Source organism: Balaenoptera borealis (genome assembly GCF_965194805.1).
Source record: "Balaenoptera borealis genome assembly, chromosome: 13".
In the NCBI taxonomy this organism is placed as follows: domain Eukaryota; kingdom Metazoa; phylum Chordata; class Mammalia; order Artiodactyla; family Balaenopteridae; genus Balaenoptera; species Balaenoptera borealis.
Window position 1 is genome coordinate 102,997,505 of NC_138870.1, and position 22,485 is coordinate 103,019,989.

At 54.6% G+C, this 22,485-nt stretch overlaps 1 protein-coding gene and 1 long non-coding RNA gene across 5 annotated transcripts in view; both read right to left on the reverse strand.

Moving 5' to 3' along the window:
• The window catches only part of CELSR1 (cadherin EGF LAG seven-pass G-type receptor 1), a 149,884-nt gene that overhangs the window by 108,411 nt on the left and 18,988 nt on the right, over positions 1–22,485 (reverse strand). The gene's annotated exons all lie outside the window — the stretch shown is intronic.
• Positions 7,043–17,240, reverse strand: LOC309609330. Its single transcript, XR_014233379.1, has 2 exons — positions 11,632–17,240; positions 7,043–11,191 (listed from the first exon to the last, which is right to left on the reverse strand). It is a non-coding gene; the product is annotated as an uncharacterized lncRNA (long non-coding RNA).

Here is a 22,485-nt window from a genome sequence, read left to right on the forward strand (position 1 = left end):
TGGGAGAGGGGGTGATTGAAAGGGGGAAAGAGGCAGGCCCAAGGTTTCTGGCTTGAATGGGGATCCTGTTCCCAGACAGGAAACTCGGGAGGAAGGTGAGGTTTTCTCTCTGTCTGGGGCGTGATGGGATTGAAGAACGTGTGGTTTAAAAAATGGCGAGGGGGCTTCCCTGGTGGCGCAGTGGTTAAGAATCTGCCTGCTAATGCAGGGGACACGGGTTCAAGCCCTGGTCTGGGAGGATCCCGCGTGCCGCGGAGCGGCTGGGCCCGTGAGCCACAACTGCTGAGCCTGCGCGTCTGCAGCCTGTGCCCCGCAGCGGGAGGGGCCGCGATAGTGAGAGGCCCGCGCACCGCGATGAAGAGCGGTCTCCGCACCGCGATGAAGAGTGGCCCCCGCTTGCCGCAACTGGAGAAAGCCCTCGCACGAACCGAAGACCCAACACAGCCAAAAATAAATAATAAAATAAAAATGGCGAGGGCTTCCCTGGTGGCTCAGTGGTTAGGAATCCGCCTGTCAATGCCGGGGACGTGGATTCGAGTCCTGGTCCGGGAAGATCCCACATGCCGCAGAGCAACTAAGCCTGTGCGCCACAACTACTGAGCCTGCGCTCTAGAGCCCGCGAGCCACAACTACTGAGCCCATGCGCCACAACTACTGAAGCCCGCACACCGCAAGGAAGAGTAGCCCCCGCTCATCACAACTAGAGAAAGCCCGCAAGCAGCAACGAAGACCCAACGCAGCCAAAAATAAATAAATTAATTAAAAATTAAAAAAAAAAATGGCAACAAATGCGCTGACATCCTCCCACCCACAGGTGAGACCGGTGTCCCTTTCCTCTGGAATCTGGGTGGGCCTGGGACGGCTTCAACCAACAGAAGAGAGAGGAATGTCACTGAGTGACCCCTGGGTCACAAAAAGCCCCACGTTCCACTCTGCCGAGACAATCCCCCTCTGCCACCCACCGCCGCTGTGACCCTGCGAAAGCTCCTCAGTTTCCTCACCAGTAAAGCCAAGATGGAGGGCTCTCCTGCCCCAAGAGGCCCATGAGGACTGCGGAGCCACACGAGCCTTTGTTCTCATGACCGATGATGTCCTTTGCTTCTCCCACGGCTCCGATTCTGCTACCCCAGTGACAAGGGACGTGGGACCCAGGGAGGCCCAGGACACCCAGCCTTCGGGGAAGAAGCCAGGCAGCCTCCAGTCATCTCTGCTGTTCTACACGAATGCTTTCCAGAGAGAAAATAATTATTAACTGCAGAGGCTTCATGAGGAGAGGGAGCTGCGAGGATCTCTAATACCAATAATTTGTACCTATTTAAGAGCAAATGCGCTACAACAAAGGCGGCTGCGAGCGACAGTATCAGACTGTTTCCTTTGCCGCCGGGTAAGAAAGCACAGTTGAGCACAGGGTGCGTGAAGCCAGACAAAAAGCAGGACTTTTCCCGCACCTGTGGCCCCCAGACCCGGCCTGGCTTCCTGACACACCTGTGGGCCCCCAGACCCTGCCTGGCTGAGCGGACACACCTGTGGCCCCCAGACCCAGCCCGGCTCTGACACACCTGTAGAGAGGACTCTCAGCCCAGAAACCCAGGGGAATAAGGCCAGAGAGAGGGCGCTGCAGTGATGGGGACCTGGGCAGGGTGTGGGCCATCCACACGGGCCCCTGCAGGGGGCAGGGCCGTCCCTCCAGCCCAGCCCACGGGAGCAGCTGCCGCCGGCTTAGCCTTCCTCAAGACCCCTCAAGACCCGGAGGGCAGAGCATGATTGGGGACTAGAGTGGTCACCCTCCTGGCCCCTACTGTCACCCCACTCAGGGACCCTGAAGTCCCTTGCAGAACAATTTCAGTGAAACCTCTTTTGAAACACAAATACCACGGGGAGGTTATATTAAGGCCCTGGCCCCTTGGTGGCTTAGCTCCTCACGTCAGAGGGCCCCGGACAGCCCGGGCTCCCCAGGGCAGGAGGCAGCTGCCCTCACACTTTGTGGCCGGCGGAGATACTGGAGAGACACTCACTGTGAGCGGAGATACTGGAGAGACACTCACTGTGAGCGGAGATACTGGAGAGACACTCACTGTGAGCGGAGATACTGGAGAGACACTCACTGTGAGCGGAGATACTGGCGAGACACTCACTGCGACCTCACCCACGTGCTACCGGGGGCGGCAAACACCCGGCCCGGCCCCGCATCAGCGGGGACAAACATCCACCGACAGTGCCAGATCATCTTTGCTACTTCCTGGGACCCTTCCCTCCAATTGAGTGAAGACCCCACGAATCCTCTTCTTTTTGGGAAGAGATCAAATATTGGCCCAGACGTCCACTAATTTACAACTTACATGGCACGCAACCGCTGAGAACAGAAAAGCAGGGCTTTTTTTTTTTTCCTGGTTAAATATTTGCTAAGAAAATTCCAATCCTAAATTTCAAGAGACTGATTTAGCATGACATTAGAAGGGTAAGACATAGTCGTTTTAGATTATTAACCAGAAACTCTTGTGGAAGAAGCACGAGAGAAAACTCACAGAGTCCTCCCAGTGAAAACATGCATCTTTTAGCAAACAGAGAAAATGTATACTTTAGCATCCTTTCTTCTCTTGTCTTTATTACATCTTAAATGTCTTTCTGGTGCTGAGTCTTGTAATTTACTTTACTTTCAGGCCTCTTTCCTCTCCATCCAGAGGGTGAAATCAGTTTCCAGTATTCAAAGGGTGGAACCAAATCTCTGCCTGCCTTCCTCATATTTGCTGTGTGGTTCTCCTTCTGCGGCCTTTGTTTGCAGCCGCCTTACTGCTTTTCCCGGAAATTAATGAGCTGAGCGCCTATTCTGAAATCAGAGGCAAGAAGATTCGAGACTCAAAACTCCACTTGAATGGGACGGCCCGTGTGCGGGCTCCGTGCAGACACAGGGATGCAGCTTCTGTCTGGGCGCTCATCAGGGAGCCTGGGAGGAGGGATGTGTCCAGTGAGGCTGAAAGTGACACCTGGCCGCTGACACCTCCCCGTTCACCACACACCCAGTGTCTTGAGTGTCTCCCAGCCGCCGGGGAGGGAAGCTGCAGCTCCTGGCCCCTTGCACCCAGGTGTGTGCTGTCTGCGTGGAATCCGGTCAGGGACACTCAGGCCCACAGTCCGGGGAATGGGCCGGAGCGGGAGGGTGTGGGGGCCGCTCACGGACAGATGGGGGATGTGGAAGGTGTTCTGCTCTTGGGAACCCTGGTGGGTTTGACCGTCGTGATGATGCACTCCGTGGCCCACTCTGTTTTGCTCGTAAGATGCTCTCATGTTGCAGGTACTTTTTAAAGTCATACATCAGGGGCTTCCCTGGTGGCGCAGTGGTTGAGAATCCGCCTGCCAATGCAGGGGACACGGGTTCGAGCCCTGGTCTGGGAGGATCCCACATGCCGCGGAGCAACTAGGCCCGTGCGCCACAACTACTGAGCCTGCGCGTCTGGAGCCTGTGCTCTACGACAAGAGAGGCCGTGACAGTGAGAGGCCCGCGCACCGCGATGAAGAGTGGCCCCCGCTTGCCACAACTAGAGAAAGCCCTCGCACAGAAACGAAGACCCAACACAGCCAAAAATAAATAAATAAATAAATAAATAAATTTTTAAAAATAAATAAAGTCATACATCAGGAATGTTCCCCAAGAGGTGCCCTGAACCCACGTCCCCCCCACCCACCTGTCAGTCCCTGTTCCCTGAAGGCAGGGGTCTCGCCGCTGTTCCCCGGCCCTGCAGGCCACCTCCCTCCCAGGAGCAGTTCTCGATGGAGCACCTACTGTGCGCCTGCCCAGAGCCTCCTGCCCCTCCTCCACATAAGGCCTCACACACACCCACACACACAAGTCCGAGGTTCCGAAGGAGAATGCCAGCTCCAAGTTCTTCCAGTGGCGCCTTCTGCGTGGGTCTAAACAGATGGAAGTGATTAATCTACTACCAGATATCCTGTAATTGATTGAGATGGCTTGAAAGTAATAGATTGGATTTCCCTCTTACGTGCCCCAAGGGTCCTGGAGAGGACATATAAAGTTCACTCAGGAATCACCACAACTGACTACAGTTACAATTCATTTATCATTTTAAATTATTTGGTATAATAAACCTTTTTAACGAGCCTGATCTACAACCGAAACTCAAAGAAACTAATTAAAATTGTCATCACTCATTCACTCAACCAATATTCGCAGCCCTCCATGTTCCGGGTCCAGATCTCAGGCTGCCAAGAGGAAAACCCACAGGGTTGCCCTCAAGGCATCCTCAGCCTGGTGGGGGTGACAGATGCGGCCACAGACGACTGCAGCCTGGAAAGTGCCATGGGGGGCGTCCAGGGTGCAGATGGGGGTGTGGGGGTGGGGGAGGGGCATCGAGGGTGAGAACGGGGGTGTGGGGAAGGGGCACCCAGGGTGAGAGCGGGGTGTGGGGGAGGGGCACCCAGGGTGAGAACGGGGTGTGGGGGAGGGGCACCGAGGGTGAGAACGGGGTGTGGGGGAGGGGCACCGAGGGTGAGAGTGGGGTGTGGGGGAGGGGCACCCAGGGTGAGAGCGGGGTGTGGGGGAGGGGCACCCAGGGTGAGAACGGGGTGTGGGGGAGGGGCACCGAGGGTGAGAACGGGGTGTGGGGGAGGACCCCGCAGGAGGAAGGGCAATGCTGGCAGGAGCAGCTGGGTGAAGGTCTGTGGTCAGCACGTGCTTACAGCTGGTATCCGTCCATGTTATGTCACTGCACCTGGTGACAATGGGAACTGCTCCTTTGCACCGATGGTACTCTTTTTAGCATGTGGCGTTTGGGGTCTCAGTGGCAGGAAGGGATAAATCAGCTCAGACGCCCAGAAGGGCCCACACCCCACAGCCAGGGCCGGCCTCTTTCCTGCTGGTTATACACTGGCCTAAAAAACAACTGCCAGAAATTCAGTTCTCCCAAAGTGAATCATTACTTTCAGTTTGTAGCCAGTCAGGGATGCCTAAGTGGTTTCTCTTCGTTTGAAACTGTTAACCAACAAATTGCTACTGTCTCCAATTCCTCTGGTTGTCACAACCCAAAGGGCTGGCCAGCGATGATCCTGAGGCAACACTGGCCCAGCAGCAGGGGCGGGTCGGATGCCTTTCTGCCGAGGGCACTTTTATCTATTAACCCGAGGCCCGGCTTTCCCACCGCTCTGGCTCCAGGGGCAGCAAGACCGTAATTTATGACCACTGTGAAGGCTTTAATGACCATGGGAAGAAGGAGGCCCGAGCTTGGGTGCCCAGGCCTCTGCAGGTGCCGAGTGGCCATCCCGCCACCCCTTAATCAGAGGGACAGACGCTGCTTAGATTCCGAGGGACCCTGGCAGCCCAGCCTCCCCTGACTCAGAGATGGGCCCGGGCCCAGGTCCCCAAGAGCAGCGTTCAGTCTGTCCAGGAAAATGCCCGTGTTTCCTACACTCTGTGGCCTGGGGGTTCCCAGGACGAGTTCTCAGGTCCGGAGTGCAGACCCAGACCTCGGCTGGCTCCCCACCTGGTGGGCGTGAGAGCTGGCCCTTCCCCTGGCCGGTCTCAGCTTCCTCGCCCCTGCAGTGGTGACATGGCTAAGTGGGACACCTTCCAAGGACCGGCTTTCAGAAGTGCAAAGAGTTCCAGAGTCACCTGGGCACGTCCACCTGGAGCACCCAGAGTAGGGTCCTGGTCTCCTCCAGCCGGAAGAGACCCCCAGATGCAGGGGATCCTGCCCCCTGATGTGCATCTGATGAGGCAGAGGCGGAGAAGGGATCCTATGCAGGGTCACCTGGAGAGGTTCTAGCCGAGCTGGGCTCCTGAAACACGCAGAGGCCTATGGCCTCCATTTAAATGTTCCTGTTCTCGGTCTAAACATTTTATGTCACAATAAGAGACAGATAAAAAAGACACTCACCTGTGCACTCTAGGGCCACAATCATTTTACTCAAAAAATACCTTTGAAATACGACCTAGGGTGAAATGCACGGAGCACAGGTAACCCCAGGCAGCCCTCCACCACCACTTCACACAGCATGTGCTGCAGCCTGCAGATGTGGGGGGGCCGGGGTTCACCTTTAGAACAGGAGAAAAATAATCCAACCCCTGCAGCCGATGCATTTGCCAGTCCTTGGGCACAAACGGGGTCTCATCATCAACCGACCCAGCGCCCAGCGCCCAGCGCCCAGCCTGGCCTGGCTCTGCGAACTTCATCCAAATTCTCCCCACAATCCTGCCAGGCAGCTTTCATTTTCCTTGTTTTACAGACCAGGCCTCAGAGGGGCAGGAGGTTAAGTGACTTGCCCAGGGTCACCTGGCTGGTTAATGAGGTGCCAAAATTCAAGCCCATGTCTGGCCGGGGGCTCCAGGCTGCCCCCACCCCCCACTGCCTCTTGAACATACGAAGGAGTCAGGACACCCCACCCCTCAGCACGGGAAGCAGCTCTGCTGAAGTCCACAGCCCGTACATCTGAAGACGAGCTTCTCCACCCCAGTACCGTGGACATTTGGGTTGGCTCCTTCTTTGCCACGTGGGACTGTCCCCGGCACTGGGGGACACTGAGCAGCATCCCTGGCCTCTGCCCACCAGATGCCAGTATCAGCCACCATATGGTGACCCTGGTCTGTGTACTCTCACTCGCCAAAGGAGTGGCTCCTCTATCTAGAAAGTTTATTGGGCCCCAGTGCCTCCAGGGACAAAGCAATAAACTGGGTGAGGAGGTGATGTGACATCTGAGTGCCCAGGGGTCTGGGGGAACCACGCATGACCACTGTGCAGGACCCCTGCCTGTGAGCAAGGGACCTGCCAATTTAGATGGAATAGATTAGACCCAGCTGATAAGAAAGTTAGTAAATCTTAAGACAGATCAAAAGAGGATATTCAGAATGAAGCACATTCAGGAAAAAAAAAGAAAGGCAGGCACAGAATCTATCCTCACGGAGAATAACTCAGCTCTTCTGATTTCCCAATTTATTCTTTGTTACTTGATCAATTATACTTTTAAACGTGCAGAGTCTGCTTCCTGGGCTCTCTAGTCAATTCCACTAGTCTACCTGGCTATCCCTGGCTACTTGGCAGACCCTCTTAATTACAATGGCTTTTTTTTTTTTTTTTTAGTCGACTTTATTTTTTAGAACATTTTAAAATTTACAGAAAAATTGAGAGGATACTACAGACAGTTCTCATATACCTCGTACCCATTTTCCCTGTTACTAACATATTACATTAGTGTGGTACATTTGTTATAATTAATGAACCAATGGCTTTTTAATAAGCCTGACACATAACAGACCAAGTCCTCCCTCCTTGTTCTTCAAGATTGCCTTGGCTCTTCTTGGCCAATTTTATTTACATATGAAACTTACATATAATTTCATTTACATATAAGTTTATATGTAAATTAATGTGTGATGTATATGTGTAAATTTGCATGTATTTACATGTAGGTTTTATATGTATTTACATATAAGTTTTATATGTCAACTTGTCCATTTTTTCAATTTCCCCTAAAAATCCTGTGGGTTTTGGTTAGTATTGCTCTGAATCTATACAACAGTCTGGGGAGAAATGACATCTTTACAATACTGAGTCTTCTAATCCATGAACATGGTTAACGCTCCCTGAATTTCTCACAATAACGTTTTATAGTTTTCTGCCCATCTTTTATTAGATTTATTTCTGGTTATCTGATCTTTCATGCTATTGAAAATAATACATCTCATTTCATTTACCATTTACTGCCGGTACACAGGAGCACATTTTATTTCACATATTACCCAAGTATCCAGCAATCCCGCTGACGTCCCTTACTATTAATCATTTACTTGCAGATTCTTTTGGATTTTCTTTGTATGTAATCACATCATCTGTGAATAATAGCAACGTTATTATTTATAGATTTTATTATTCATAATAGTAACAGTGTTATGTTTACAGGTGTTTTTTTTCTTATCTTATTGCACTGGTTGACTTCCAGTACAATGTTGCATACCCAGCATCTAAAACAAGGGTCTGGCCTATAGTAGAAACCAAATGAATATGGATTGGGTGACATGCGCTAACTCATTAGCAACAACTAGTGTCACCACAAGTCTCAAGTCAAGATTTGGCTCTTGAACTTCATTCCAGGAGATCCTAATCCAGTTTGTTAGCAAATGAGCAGGGGCCACACAGGGTCTGAGAGGGTAAAATCCACCTGACCACAAAACAAGACAGTAAGAAAGGGAGAGAGGAAATAACTGAAAGAAAGGAACAAAACCTTTGTTGTTCTGAGTCAATATGACAGCTCTCCTAGAGAATCGGTTGAAGAATTATTTTAATTAATAAAAGAGCTTGAGAAGGTGGCTGGGTGCAAAATCACCAGACAAAAATTCATTACTTTACCACACCCAGCAGGAGCCAGTTAGAAAATGTGATAGAAAACAACAACAGGGTCCTTATCACGACAGCAACAAAACCCATAAAAGCCCTAGAAATGACTTATATGTGGAGAACATAACTGATTTTACTATAGCACTTAAAATATGACATTAAGAAATGAAAAAACATACCATGTTTCTAAACAGAAAAACAACAGTGTAGAGATATCACTTTGTCCCAAAGTGTACTGGTTTCTTGGACCTGCCGTAACAAATTGCCACAAAGTGGGTGGCGTCAACGCAACGGAAAACTATTCCCTCACACTTGTGGAGGCCAGAGGTCTGGAATCAAGGTGTTGGCTGGAGGAACTGATTCCTTCAGAGGCGCTGAAATAGAACCTACCCTGCCTCTTCCCAGCTTTTGGTGACGCCGGCGACCCTGGGCCCCAGTCTCTGTGCCGCCACATGGCCTTCTCTCTGTGTCTCCTGCTCTGCTCTGCTCTCCTCAGCACGTGTCATTGGATTTAGGGTCCATCCTAGTTCAAGATCATCTCATCTTGAGACCCTTAACTATATCTGCAGGGACCCTTTTTCCAAAAAAGGTCACCCCTACGGGTTCCGAGTAGATGTATCTTTGGGGGGCCCACTTTGTAAGCCACGACACAGAGTAACCCATACACACGATGTAATTATTCTCACCAACATTCCTACAGGTTTGTTTGATTCGATAGAGCTTTACAAGGTATTTTTACACTCACACAGAAGAGAAAATCCATAAGAATAGCCCAAGAAAATTATGATAAAGAACAATGGGAGGAACTATGCACCGCACCACTGGCTCTCAGAAGCCGCTACAGTGCACCAGTTATTAAAACAGTGTAGTGGGCGGGGTGAGGACAAACAGGCACAGGGGAAAGTGAGAAACAGTCCCCCTCACTTGGCTGTGGGCATGCAGTTTGTGATAAAAGTGGCATTTCAAGGAGCAGGGGATGGACTCTGCGATAAAAGGTATTGAGACAATTGGTAAAACTAAACCTTGACTTCATCCCGTTATCCCCAAACTTAACTCAACAAATTAAAGAGCCATACATGATAGGAAGACTTTTTTTAAAATTAAAATAAAACATGGGATATTTTCATAATCCTGGGGCTGGGAATGCTAATAAACCCCAAACCAGAAACCACTGGGGAAAGACAGCCCGGGGATTGGCAGGCCCCAGAAGAAATGCAAATGGCTGATAAACATTTGAAAAGAAGCCTCCACCTCAAAGGAAAGAGAGAAAGGCGAAAATTCAACAGAGAAGCTATTTTTTACCCATCAGATTGGCAAACGTTTTAGACAATGATAACATCAAGCTTGGGGAAGACACAGATTAACAAGCTTCTGAACCAATGGCAAGCATGTCAACTAGTGATGCGTTTTTAGAAGACAATTTGGTAATTCGATCAAAATGTAAACACCCTATATCTGTGAAGCAGCAAATCCGCTTCTATACATCTATTTTCAAGGAGCCTTGGAATACACACCCAAAGACTTTTGTCCCAAGGACAGTCACTGTTTTGTTGTAACAGCAAGAAACGGGACACGACCCAACCTCCATCAATCTCCGACCACGACCACGGGGGATTCTGCAGGGACTTTTGAGGCTGTGCCCCGTCATCTTGCCCTGTGACCCTGGCCCCTCCATTCTTGACCCTCATCTCCCAGCATCCTCTGCTTTCGCCTCTCAGAACCCCAAGCCGCCAGATGCCAACGGCTCCGCCAGCTCCCTTCTGGATCTTTCCGACCTGTAGGCTTGAAACCCCTCCACTGTCTGCACATTTCCTCTCAAAAGCCAAAACCCTGCCCCCTCCTCTCCTCTGAACACACCAGGCCCCCAGGAGTGACGGTCACCCCAAGGATGGCTTCTGTTGGTCCGGTCTCTCCTGCTGTAACTCCATCCCAGCCCCTCGCCTACAGCGCTGGTCTAACAGGAGAGCTGAGCTCACAGCCCCCGAGGGACAGAAGGAAAGCTCGCAGTAATGTGGCAGCAAAGCCTGGTGCAGGGTTTCAACTGCCTGCTGGAGACGCTCTTTCTATGGAGCTGCTCCAGCCCCTCCCCCAGGGCTCTGGGATCACATTCACGGCGGCGGCGGTAACCATGGAAACGGGCAGCCCCGCGCAGGCAGGCGGGCGGGCGGTTGATGTGTAACCTCGGGACAATGACAGCGGCGGCTCTGTGCTTATTCAGATGACGGGGCGGGCTGAATGGGAGCCCAGCACAAAGGCCACTAGCAAAATGACGCGAGACAGGCTTCCACAGGGGGCGTGAATGGCCCCATAACTGCCACAAAAGAACAGAGGCTGGGTCACACCTGCGCTTTTTGATCTTTGGGGGAATTCACAGCAATGACTCTGCGGGTCCTTGGTCAGAGGTCATTATTTCTGAAGGGGACTTTATCACCACTATCCGGCCTAAGTTCTCAGCAACTAGTGCGCTTCAACTGCAGTCTCAGAATGGAACTCACCGTCGCGACCCCCGCCTGGTGTTGGAACACGACTGGCGTGTCACGGGGAGGCGTGGACGGCTCACGACCTCCTGTTCCGTGGCAGAGCTGGCCGTGTGCACGCCGGGGCTGGCGGTGGCCTGTCAGAGCTGAAAACCAGTCCGTTCAAATGACACACACTTGACATCATGGTTGTAAGACCCGCCCACAAAGGCAGAATGTTATTTTTGTAAATCAAATATCACCCTTTGACATTTGAACATCTCCCATCAGAGAGGACTGAATGCGTCTTTCCATTAACTTGGAGTAACTCCCTGAGAAAAGAATTTCTGAATATTGTGTAATCCTCTCTGGCACAGTCATGGACTCCCTGACCTGAAGGGAAAGGAACAAGATGATTTTAAAGGATGCCCAAGAGTCCACGTGAGGCAGGACAGGGATGACCGACTGAAATACTTCCCGTGGAGAGTGAGCTGCGAGGGTGTCCCCCGGGGAGCAGCTGGACCTCCCCCCTTTGGCTAGCATCTGCAGGATCGAGCTGGACACGCCCACTCCAAAGGCAACTCCCACAGTCCCCCTTCTCTGTCCTCACCCCCTCCAGAGGCTTTGCTGCCGGAGAGGCTCTTCCTGGTGAGGCGCTTTCCTGGTGACGTAAGCGTTTGGGGATGTTCAAGGTTCAGCTAGCTCTACCACAGGGTCCCTGGCACTCTGAGGGACAGGACCTAAGAACCCAGCAGGCTCAGAGCCTGCACCCCTGGGAATGGTGTCCTACACCCAGGAATCCAACCTGCTGGAGAGAAATGAGTGACACTGACCTCAACCTGCGTGGTCAGTTCCCAGCAAGGGGTAGCCATGGGGCCAGAGGCTGGGCGGAGTGCTGAACGCTACCTCCCACTCCTTCATTTAACTGTCAAACAGCCCTATGAGGCTGGCAGTACTGCCCCCATTTCCAGGGAGTAGAAACTGGAAAAAATAAAAATAAAATCAAATACAGAGCAGAAACTGGAACTCAGGGACTGAGCACATTGTCCCAGGGCACAGAGAAGCCAGGAATGAAAACAGCCACGTTTCCACTTCAGAAACATTTATGACTTACACCATTGAGTTACAAAGATACCGTCGAGTTAAGAGAAAATTCAAAATGACAAAAAAAGTTTGCAAGACATAAAAAGATTGTTATCTATAAGGATATCATAAATATACAAAGAGCTAATGTAAATCAATAAAAGATGACCAATCTAACGGAAAAACTAGTCTGGCAATTCACAGAAGAAATAGGAATGGTTGATAAACAGATGAAAACTGTTCCCCTTCCCTAAAGATAGATGTGCACGTCAGAAAAGGAAGACATTTATTTTTATCTATAGGGTCAGAAAGGATGAAAAAGACTGATCTTCCCAATGATGATGCAAATACAGAGGATTTTTGTACACTGCTCACTCTAGGATAAATTAGTCCAAATCTTCTAAAGGCAATTTGACCCAGGTTATCAGAATATAAAGTGGGCAGAACTTTGGCACCAATAATTTCACTTCTAGGAATTTATTACTCAGAATAACTTTCTACTCAGAATAACTTGAAAGTTAAACACATACACACCCCGCATTAATGCTCATTGCAATACTATGAAAAACCATCTGGAAACGAACATACAATAAGAGGGAACTGGCTGAATACGTCACATTACACCCAGACAGCGGCAAATGAACAAGGGTTAGAAGGGCAAGGTTGACCTTCATGTGCTGGAATGGAAGGTCCACGGTGATCCACCTGAAGGAGCACTTGGGGGCGTATGGGGAAATGAAGTAAGAAATCCCATATATGTTTTTTTTGTTTTGTTTTGTTTTTTTATAAATTTATTTATATATTTGTTTTTATTTTTGGCTGTGTTGGGTCTTTGTTCTGTGCGCAGGCTTTCTCCAGTTGCAGCGAGTGGTGCGCGGGCTTCTCATTGCCATGGCCTCTCCTGTTGCAGAGCACGGGCTCTAGAGCGCAGGCTCAGTAGTCGTGGCACACGGGCCCCGTTGCTCCGCAGCATGTGGGAATCTTCCCGGGCCAGGGCTCGAACCCGTGTCCCCTGCATTGGCAGGCAGATTCCCACCCACTGCACCACCAGGGAAGCCCCCCCATATATGTTTATATCCACAGAAAAATGCGTGGACAGATTCGCAGAAAGTGCTGATTTTCTACTTTGTGCACTTCTGAATTTCTACAAGGTTGTTTTACTCTTTTGATTAACAAGATACTTAAGAATTTTTTAAAAAATAAAATAGGGGCTTCCCTGGTGGCGCAGTGGTTGAGAGTCTGCCTGCCAATGCAGGGGACACGGGTTCGAGCCCTGGTCTGGGAAGATCCCACATGCCGCGGAGCAACTGGGCCCGTGAGCCACAATTACTGAGCCTGCGCGTCTGGAGCCTGTGCTCCGCAACAAGAGAGGCCGCGATAGTGAGAGGCCCGCGCAACGCGATGAAGAATAGTCCCCGCTTGCCACAACTAGAGAAAGCCCTCGCACAGAAACAAAGACCCAACACAGCAATCAATCAATCAATCAATCAATAAGAACGTGAATTTCTAAAATAAAATAAAATAAAATAAAATACAATAAAATAAATCTATTCCACCCATCCTTCCCCTTTCCTTGAGAAGGCTGGCTCTGGAAGGGTTTGTAGCGCACGGTGGACAAGCACCCAGGGCCGCGCTCTGAGCGAGGCGCACCTGCCTGACGCCGCGTGAGCAGCAGCCCTGCTGGCCGGGGGGTGGGGGGGGCCCGAGGGAGGAGGCCCCTCCTTCCTCCTCAGACTGTCTTCACTCCCTTCGTTTTCCAGACCCAACTCCACCCCTCCCTCTGTCCTCAGACCAGGCCCCTTTTGCAGATCAGAAACCACCAAGGGTCCAGCTAACCAGGGGCCCCCTGGCTCCCACCTAAGTTCCAGAAGTCCAGAAAGGCGTCTCACCTCTTGGAATTCTCACCCATCTCCAAGACCACTTCCTTCAGGGGATGTTTCCAGAACATCCAACATCTAAGTTCTGGTCCCCAGTGAAGCAAAGCAGCTGAGACAAGCTGACAGTGTACAGACAAGTGAGCTCAAGTCAGGAGTCCTGTTCTGATTTTCAGACGTCTAGCCCATCATCCACATGCGAACAGATGCCAAGATCTCCCTGGAGAGACGCGCGGTAACGGGGGACAGAGGCCTGAGAGCATCCCAAAGATGCTAAAACAGACACCGACGGAGTCCATCAGGGCGGCAGCCAGGCGCCCACAATTGGGGGTCTCCGTCCAGCCCCCCAACGCCTGCCACAGCCTGAGGGGAGTCTGGGGAACCACTGGCCCCCCACGTTCACAGGCCACAGTCACTGGCTCCCCTTCAGTGGGCAAATGCACAATTCTCTGGGGTGGCCGGGGGGTCCCTATGCTGAGATCCCCACCCAACACTGGCTCTGGCGGCCACTGGCACCCCACGTTCACCAGCCTCCCGCACTGCCCCGCCAACAGCTGCAGTGGGCATGCAGACCCCACCCGGTCGCTCCACCCTTGGCCCCCTCGCCAGGCCGCACTCTCAGCCTCTCAGCCCAGCTGACCTGTCCCTGACCCTCTCCCTCCACCCAGGCCTCCAAGGCTGCTCTCGGGGGCCCTCCCTGCCCCCAGGCTGGCTGGCTGTGCCGCCTGGCACCCCACCCTGGCCTGGAGTGCTGGGGAGCCCCTGTCCAGCTGGGCGGGGGTCCCCGCTACCGGGTGAGCGCTGTGAGGGGGTGTGCTGCCTGCTTCCTTCTCTGCCACGCACCCAGAACCGACCACAGCCCAGCATTCAGCAGAAGCCCAATGGGGACGTGCTGGCTGACTCGACGGGGCACCCTCCTCCCCGCCGACCACGGTCCAGTTCCCTGTCCATCTGTCTGCTATCCCGGGCGCTGGGCTCCTTGATGGGATGACCATGCTGGGGGCGGCTCAGTGCCCAGCCAGTGCCTGGCCAGCCTGGCCCTCCACAAGCGCCCCCCAGCCTGGGGACCCGCTGAGACCCAGCCCGTCGGGGGTGGGTGCCGCCCGTGGGGCTCTGCAGCCTCCTGCACGTCGCCCAAACCATGCCCGATCCTGCCTGCCCACTGGCCAGCGCCCCTGACAGCCAGCACCGTCCTGGCCACCGCGGTGGCCCTGCGAGATGCCAGCAGGGCGCTGGGGACACGCGGTGCCTATAACCAGGCCCCTGCCCGGGGGTGGGACGGTGCACCAGGACGAGGGCCGGGGAGCCTGGGCCGAGCAGCAGCACCTCGAGGTCCCGCCCGCCGGCCGCCCCCCCCGTGGGGAAGCCCTGCTTGTGTGCCACTCTCCACCTCCCCAGGATAGGCCACACGGGTCAGATCCCGCCTGCGCTGCCCCGACGTCCTGGGCACCGAGCCGGTGCCCACGGTACCTGCACCAGGAGGGGGGCACCTGCCGGGAATGCGGGCAGCAGACTAGCCAGTGGCTCTGCTTGCTCTCTGCCATCTGGTCATCTGCTCGGTCACCCGCCCCCGCTGGGCCCCGCGGCCCCTCCACGTCCTCCCACAAGAGCCCTTTGTTGTGTGGCATTTCGTGCACTCACGGCCCCTCCCCTCCCTGGAGGACCTCGCTTCCTCGCCAAATTCCGAGGGTCCCCGATGCCCCTGGCGGTGCCCCTCCCCCCGCTCCAGGCGGTGTGGCTGGGACCCCACCAGCTGCCGCCCGCGGCCTCCCCACCCCACCCAGTTCTAAGAGCTCGTCCCCTCTCCAAGGATCGTGCGATTCCGGGTTTGGCTGAAATTTAGAAGTGCCAGATTTCTAGGAATGAATATGTTAAACAGTTATAAATAGCACATTCCCATGGGTAATGTGTTCCCATGGGAACACACTGCAGTTTGCAAAAGTGCCGGGAAGGCTGGGGGGCGTCTGTGTCAGGGAGCCTGGGACACGGAGATGACCACAGGGACCCGGCCGGGCCTCAGCCCCCGCGCTGGCCGCTAGGACAAGAATCGCAACCTGCGTGTTGGGGACGCTCCGGAACACATTGCACCTGCCCAGGGTCCTCTCCCATCACTCCTGCCACCAGGGCCCCCGACCAGGGAGGACCACACGGTGACTAGCTGTGTTCTCTGCTCCGTCCAACGGCATCGGTATAAAGCCAAGTGGCTCTAGGTGTCCTGTCCCTGTGCCTGGTGCCCCCCCAGGCCAGGTCAGCCGCCAGCGTCCCCAGGGCCTGCTCTGGGTGAGGGGCTGGAGGTCAGAGGATGCAGGCACCTTGCTGGGCAGCACAGCCCTCGGGCAGAGTCCTGGGACAGGATCGGAGGGCCAGGGCTCTGGGGGGACCCACACTGGGGGTTCCAATCTCCATGACATCTGCCTCATCACCCTTACATGAGACTGGGGCTCAGAGAGGGGGAAGGGCACCCCAAATCACACGGCTGGGCGAGGTTGGCCTGGGCCAGCCTCATCTCCACCCGGGACCCAGCTGCACACCTCTCTGGTTGAATACATCACTCTGCACTGTCTTCATGTAACCAGCCCCGAGCCGACCCTACCAGACCAAACGTGCCGTGACCCCTGAAGCTTTCCCAAGGGCTTCCTGGGTGCCGGGGCTGTGCCTGGCACTGGGGAATCAAAGGCAAACCCGACAGATCACAGGCTGGTCCCCCTGGAGGGGATACCCAGCGCTAGGGCGGTCACGTCAACGGGGGGCCCAGGACACACGTGCTGATGTCTGGAGACATCTTTGCTTGTCACGACTTGAGGGGGAGGGGGAACTCCTGGCACATAGTGGGTGGGGGCCAGGGATGCTGTCCGACATCCCACGGTGCACAGAGAATGACCAGGCCTCAAATGTCAACAGTGCCGAGGGGGAGAAGCCTGCTCTGGGGGCTGACAGATGGCAAGTGTGGGAGTGCGACAAAGGTGAGAGCCTTTGGGGGTCCTCAGGAGGGACTGGCCTCGGGGAAAGCCCTCTGAGGAAGGAACACCTGGGGAGGAACTAACAAGGGGCCAGCTGGCGGAGGCCCAGCCAGGGGGCCCAGTGACCCCCCCTGGAGGCAGGGACACGCCCCTGTGACCCGGCAGCCAGCAGGCTGTTTGTTGAGTACGATACCCGTCCAATGAGGACCCGGCGGGCCCTCCCCTCCTCTATTCAGCCTGACGTGCCTCATGGGGCACAGGTGACAATGCTGGAGCTTTACAGCTCCTCCGGGAAGGCCACCCCTCATGTCCGGCACATGGGCTGCAGGCCGAGAGGGACTGTGTGCTTCCCAGGGCAGTTGGTGACATTGGCTCTAAATGTGGCGCACTGGTTCTGCACGCAGCAGACAAGGTCAGGCCTCCAGGTGGCTACCCTCGGAGTCCATCTCTGGCCCATTACGGTGAAGTCATAAAAGCTAAGGCCTCTGGTGTGAAATACCTACGTTATTTTTTAAAGCGAGGGATCCAAGCGTAAGCATTTCAGGAAAGGAGCAGCTCATTCCAAGTAGATGGGGACTCCCTCTTCCCAGGGGCTCCCCTTGAAGGTAATTAAAGTGAGCCGGACACACAAACAGTCCTTCAGGGCCCCATTGTCTCTGGACAAAGGGGACGGCTCTTCAGTGCAAGGACCCCAGAGGTGCCTCCCGAAAGGTCCGGAGCTCCATCGCCATGACAACCCTGCCCCACCAGGGCGGGGGGGTGGGGGGGAAGGGGGGCTGCCGACACCAGGATGAGCCACACGGGGAAGCCGCCTTCCCCGCCGCAGACACACAGCCCAGAGAAAAGTCGGAAAGAGCAGCCAAAGAAAACCTGACTTAATCCACAAGGGCAACAGGGGCTGCGTCTGGGCTTGGGGTCTGGGGCGATTTCCTGCTTCCTCCTTTATTGCTTTTCGATATTGGGAGAATTTCCTGAGTGCTTTTCGAACAGACCAAAAACATTTTTGATTCTGAAAAGCAATTTCTATTAATTAGCCACAACAAAGGTTTAAAAAACTAAAAATTGAAAACGCACAGTGTTGCCTTCCCCGCGGTCTGTCTGCTCAGCAGTTTTTCTGGTTTTATTTTTACCTAGGCCCGAAGATGGGATTTAAAACATGATTAATATGGGAAAAAGCACAGGCAACAAGCACAGCCGGTGCTCCCTGCAGACCATGGGGCCAGCTTGGCAGTTCCACACGGCCGGTCAGTGCCAACCAGCTCCCACCCAGGATCCTGACAATCCCCCTGGTCAAGGCTCTTAAATCCCAACTGGGACACCGTTTGTCACAATGTCACAGCTCTCCCAGGCAGAGCATGACGTGGAGCAAAGCTTCCCTTTTGTCCTATTTTACAACAGGATATTAACCATGCTAAGTTTCTTTGGCACGCGACCACTTATTCACTCAACGAACACTGGCCATGCCTTCACCTTGAGCTGGGCACCCGGGGCACAGAAAGCCATGAGATCTCAGGGCAGTGCGGTTGACACTCCGCAGTGTCACGTTCCCCTGGGGGCCCCCAAGGCATAATGGGGCACCCCAGGGTGACACTGAGGGCAGAAGCAGAGGGAGCAGGGGGAGAAGCAGGTCAGACCAAGGGTCGGGGGCCAGCGAGGGCACCTCCCAGGGGTGGGGCAGCACCAGGACGAGCTGCCCTTCCTGCTGAGCTGCAGGCACCCTCGGTGACACCCTGCAGCCCCCAGGCACTGCCACCCTGCGAGCGCCTCCTGATAATTAGACACAATCCCCCTCTCTTCTCACTGCTCAGCCCAGGCATTGAGTAGGGCGTCCCCTTGCCCGGCCACATAACTGTGGAGTGATGGACTCCTCTAGTTTTCCCCCGGCGTCAGCGATTTCAATTCCGCCAGGACACACTTGGGCTCCCACTGCCTCCAGGGAAGCACAAGTCATTTCCGTCCTGAGGCACAAGCCTGGCCCCATCCCAGCGCGGAGCCCCGACGGCCCCCAGGCTGCCAGGAGGGAGGCCCTCGGGGAACGAACGGCTGTGTCTCACTGCTGACTTTATTCTCTGTACATCAGACAACACAGGGAAAGCAGCGCCCATGATGACTTTGGGTGAAACAATCTGTAAGTCTGCAAGGAGATAAAAATCCACGTTCAAAAACAGTTCCCACGGGGACTTCCCTGGCGGTCCAGTGGTTAGGACTCCACGCTTCCACCAAAGGGGGCACAGGTTCGATCCCTGGTCGGGGAACTAAGATCCCATATGCCGCGTGGCACAACCAAAAAATTTTAAAAATTAAAAAATAAAAGAAAACAGTCCCCATGGAGGGTCCTGAGTAAGGTTTTCAGGATGCCTGGGTCAGCCTGCGCCCTTGTCCACACCAGGAAGTCCGATGCATTACACAAAACATCCACACAAAAATGGAGGTGATCCAACGCACTCCAGCCACGCCCTCCACCGTGAAACTTGAGGAGCAGAGATCAAGCCAGGGGGACTTACAGTCCCCACAGGAGATGCTGCCTGTGGGGTCCATCCCCAGGCCCAGCTCTCAGCTGCACATGCTCGTTGGAATGTGAGCCCAGAAGCTAAAAGCCAGAGGCAAATGTTCACACATCCTCAGAGTAACAAAGCCCATGGAAATGTCCTGTTTACGGTTTGTGCCAGCTCTGTATTGGGCATGTCCACCTTTCCCTCACCTCCCAGCTCCCAGTGGGAACAGGCCCTTGAGAATGGAACCGCCTCTAAGCTTGACTGCGGGTCTTCCCCACCCTCATCGCCAAGGTGAGACCGCTGACGATGGGGTCAAGGTCCCTAAACTGTACCATCTGAGTCACTCCTGCACGGCTAACCTGTGTGATGCAGAAGCCCCGGCATCTCAACAGGCCCCAGATATCCCATCCACCAAGGCCTGTTCATGTTCTGATCCCCGGAGGCCCCGGCTGCCAGTGAGTCAGACCAGACCTGGGGGGACGTGCCCCGAGGGCGCCACCCGGCCAGATCCCAGCTGGGAGGCAGCGACCACGGTCACTGTCCCTGCCGCTCCCGCTCTCTCCATGGTCCCCCTCTTAGTGTCAAGAGCAGCAAGCCCACAGGGAAAAGTCCGTCCGCCGAGGAAGCCAGGGCTGCAGTAAGGAGCTTCAGCTCACAGCTCAGCGGTGCAGCAAAATGAGCCTCGGGCCCGGCACCCGCTCTCTGAGTCATCCTCACCCCCTCAACAAGAGCAAGTCACTGCAGGAAAAGCCCTGGAGCCCCACTCCGCACCCGGGGGTGCCTGCCTGCACCCGCCAGCCCTCCAGCCCTCCAGCCCGGCGGGTGAGTGCCCCAAGCCGCTCGGGGCCGCCGGCGTCCACTCCAAACTCCGCACCCCAAGCCTGTGTTGCCTTCAGAACTCAGGGCCAGGGCTTCCCTGGTGGCGCAGTGGTTAAGAATCCGCCTGCCAAGGCAGGGGACACAGGTTCGAGCCCTGGTCTGGGAGGATCCCACAGGCCGCGGAGCAACTAAGCCCGTGCACCACAACTACTGAGCCTGTGCTCTAGAGCCTGTGAGCCACAACTACTGAGCCTACGTGCCACAACTACTGAAGCCCGTGCGCCTAGAGCTCGTGCTCCACAACAAGAGAAGCCACCGCAATGAGAAGCCCGCGCACCGCAACGAAGAGTAGCCCCCGCTCTCCACAACTAGAGAAAGCCCACGTGCAGCAACGAAGACCCAACGCAGCCAAAAATAAATAAATAAAATAAATTAAAAAAAAAAAAAAAGAACTCAGGGACACTGTCACACACCCACCCAATGGGTGGGGATCCTCCACACTGTGGTTTCACCTGGGCATCTCCTCAGTGGCCAACTCGATCCCGTGATGCCCGGGGGGACCCCTTCCCCCAGCGCCCCCGGGGGGCACCCAGTTGGAATGGGCTCATCTTATAGCCCATGATTTCCTGTGAAGAGCTCTGCTGCTGAAGGAATGTCGTAAGTCACTGACCTGGTCCAACCCCTGGGTGGCATGGACAGCCCAGAGAAGGTGACCACTGGCCTCCACGGAGCAGAGGCAGAGACGGAGGGGTGGGGGAACAGACAACCCGGTTTTGCCTCCAGCCCCAATTCCCTGCGTCAAATTCCTTTCTGCTTGAAATACCTAGGTTGGCTTCTGTTTCCCCGAATGGATGCTGACCTGCTCATCCAGTGACTAAACTTAGCTTTTTAAAAAGCAGGAAAGTCTAGAGAATACCTGGGAGAGTCAGATCTTCTGTGTAAAGTACTAACCGTCACGTCTCCAGAAGCACATTACCTAGCCTAGCCTCACCAGCACCCAGAGGGCACAGCTTCTATGAGCAGGCCGGTGGGCGTACCTGCCAAGCCCAGGATGCTGATGGGCCGATGGCGGGGGGGGGGGGGGGCACAGGTTCGCAGGAAGGACACCTCCCTGAGAGCCAGGCTGCTGGGAAGGACGAGGCCTTGACCCCAAGGGGTGACTGAGACGGCGGGAGGAGCAGGGCACACGCGAGATGCTCGGGAGACCGCGGGGGCAGCCGGGGCCACACAATGAGCTCAGTTCTGCCACCTGGCATCCTCCCGTGAGCAAGTGCCCCAAGGGAGGGGTCCCGGGGGGCCCTGGGTCTGAGGACTCGCTGGGTAGCCATCACAGGGCCAGGCCAGGTCTCCAGGAGCGGAGGCTGAGGCTCTGGCAGGTGGGACACTGGGGTGGGGTATGGGAGGCAGAATTCCACTTAGGGACAAGGTATGAGGGGTGAGAAAGCCTCAGGCCCAGACACACCTGCTCAGTCCAGGTGGAGGGGCAGGAGGTGGGGAAGGGGGCGGAGCCATGCGTTGGCTAAGCCCAAGGCAGGTAGATTATCGGGTGGGAAGGCCTCAGGCCAACACGTGGGAGGGGCGGAGACTAGCAAACTCTAGAAGACACATCTGACAGAGGGCAGGCTGTGGGCACAGCGGACTAGGTCTGGGGCTCGGGATGGGGTCTGGTTGGCACCAGCTGGGGGCACCCTGGGTGGACCACAGGCCTGAATGTGACTGATGCTGCCCGAGGACTCAGATGGAGTCCAGGGCGTCATGCAAGAGGGACTGTCAGGCTAGGGGACAGCAGTGTGACAGTCCTGCCTACTCTGCCCAGGACCTGCTCAGTTTTAGCACTGAAGTCCTATATGGTGAACCTCCCCGGGTCCCACAGTGACTCCAATGTCGGCCGGGGCATGGGAGCAGGCAAAAGATCAAGGCTGAGACCCAAAGCTGTGTCTCTAGCTCTTAGGGCAGAAGTTCCACGCTCAGCCCCCGCAGACAGGCCCCACAAGGATGAGGGTGGACACCTACCTCCCTTCCCACCAGACAGTCAACCACCACTCCGCTAAAAGCAACCAATCCCAATCATGGGCATTGACAGGCTAGTGATTTAAGAGTATCTTTTCAAACATCAATAAAGTAAACCAAAAAGCATACAAGCTGAAAATATTCCCAAGCCAGACAGGAGTGATGGTTGCACAGCACCGAGAATGTCCCAAATGCCATTGGACTGTCCACTCCGTGACGGCTAGGTTGCTCGATTTTATGTTCAGTAAATTGTCCTGCGGGCACGCATACACGGTAAACAAGACCGTGCTCAGAAATCACAAGCTCAGGTTTAACTCGTGTTATTAGCTGGCGGCACTAAAGGCTTCCTCCCTGAAAGGATCTGTTAAGCCGACCCCAAGAACGTTACCAGGCAGCACCCACCAACAGGGATCATGCACATGTGACCTTGTAAAACAGAACAACGG